Here is a 2136-nt window from a genome sequence, read left to right as displayed (position 1 = left end):
ACACAGTCAAAGGCTTTGGCATAGTCAATAAAGCAGAAATAGATGTTTTTCTGGAACTCTTGGTTTTTCCATGATCCGGATGTTGGCAAATTGATCTCTGGCTCCTCTGCCTTTTCTAAAACCAGCTTGAACATCAGGGAGTTCACGGTTCAAGTATTGCTGAAGCCTGGCTTGGAGAATTTTGAGCATTACTTTACTAGCATGTGAGATGAGTGCAATTGTGCGGTAGTTTGAGCATTCTTTGGCATTGCCTTTCTTTGGGATTGGAATGAAAACTGAACTTTTCCAGTCCTGTGGCCACTGCTGAGTTTTCCAAATGTGCTGGCATATTGAGTGTAGCACTTTCACAGCATCATCTTTCAGGATTTGAAACAGCTCAACTGGAATTCCATCACCTCCATTAGCTTTGTTCGTAGTGATGCTTCTAAGGCCCACTAGATTTCACATTCCAAGATGTCTGGCTCTAGATTAGTGATCACATCATCATGATTATCTGGGTCGTGAAGATCTTTTTTGTACAGTTCTTCCGTGTATTCTTGCCACCTCTTCTTAATATCTTCTGCTTCTGTTAGGTCCATACCATTTCTGTCCTTTACCGACCCCATCTTTGCATGAAATGTTCCCTTGGTATCTCTAATTTTCTTGAAGAGATCTCTAGTCTTTCCCATTCTGTTGTTTTCCTCTATTTCTTTGCATTGATCGCTGAAGAAGGCTTTCTTATCTCTTCTTGCTATTCTTTGGAACTCTGCATTCAGATGCTTATATCTTTCCTTTTCTCCTTTGCTTTTCGCCTCTCTTCTTTTCACAGCTATTTGTAAGGCCTCCCCAGACAGCCATTTTGCTTTTTTGCATTTCTTTTCCATGGGGATGGTCTTGATCCCTGTCTCCTGTACAATGTCACGAACCTCATTCCATAGTTCATCAGGCACTCTATCTATCAGATCTAGACCCTTAAATCTATTTCTCACTTCCACTGAACCCACGTGGCTAGGACTCAAACCCAGCCAAAACCCACAGTACCTGGTTTCAGGACCTAATGAAGCGCATGTTCTTGATGTCTCATCACAGAAAGAATTCAGTGAGAGACGAAGTGATAGGTAAAAAGTGGGTATATTCAGATACAGGGAGAAGCACTCCACAGAGCGTGGGCCCTTGCAGAGGGTGAATGTGGTGGTGGTGAAATGCGGCATAGTTTCATAGGCTGGGTAATTTCATATGCTCATGAGTTGGAGGACTTTTCCAGCTTTTTTGGGAACGGAGCGGAGATTTCCTGGTCTTAACAGTGCCTTGGAACTGTCATGGCCCCTCTGGGTGTGTCATTTCACTTGCTAATTCAGGATCAAAACCTGCCACCCTGGTCCCATTTGATTCTAATCGGTTTATGTTGTGTCCTTGGGCTATATCATTCTTTCAAAAGTTGTGCCTTGTCCCTTTCCCTCCTGTTGCAGAATGTTGAAAAGCAGATCCTCTGAAGTCTGAGTCCGTGACAGAGAGCCTTAGCAGTCTTGGTCAGCTTAATTGGAATTTACTGAGAAAGATAGTAGCTTCTTTAAGCCATTGCTGTTTGAGACATTTTTAAAAGCCACTTCTGCTCTGATTGTACACAGAATTTGTTACCAGAAGTGGGATCCTAAGGCATGGCATTGGTTAGAGGCAGCGTACATCAACAGGGTTCTACTGAAGTTTGAATACAGTGTGGTGTGCACACTGTACTCTGTCCTGCATTTATCACCTCTGCCTGCAGGCACCGAGTGCCAGTGACGTCATCTAATCCTAGACAAAAACGCTCCCTAGAAGAAGGAGTATTGTTCCACTGGCTAGGGGGATTCCATAGGGCACAGATACTGGAAACTAGAAAGCTGATGACCCTTGTTCAGTTCAGTTCAGTCACTCAGTCGTGTCCAACTCTTTGCGACCCCATGAATCGCAGCACGCCAGGCCTCCCTGTCCATCACCAACTCCCAGAGTTCACTCAGACTCATGTCCATCGAGTCCGTGATGCCATCCAGCCATCTCATCCTCTGTCATCCCCTTCTCTTCCTGCCCCCAATCCCTCCCAGCATCAGAGTCTTTTCCAATGAGTCAGCTCTTCGCAAGAGGTGGCCAAAGTACAGGAGCTTCAGCTTTAGCGTCATT

This window comes from Ovis aries, chromosome 4 (genome assembly GCF_016772045.2).
Source record: "Ovis aries strain OAR_USU_Benz2616 breed Rambouillet chromosome 4, ARS-UI_Ramb_v3.0, whole genome shotgun sequence".
Taxonomy (NCBI): domain Eukaryota; kingdom Metazoa; phylum Chordata; class Mammalia; order Artiodactyla; family Bovidae; genus Ovis; species Ovis aries.
This window is presented reverse-complemented; position numbering follows the sequence as displayed.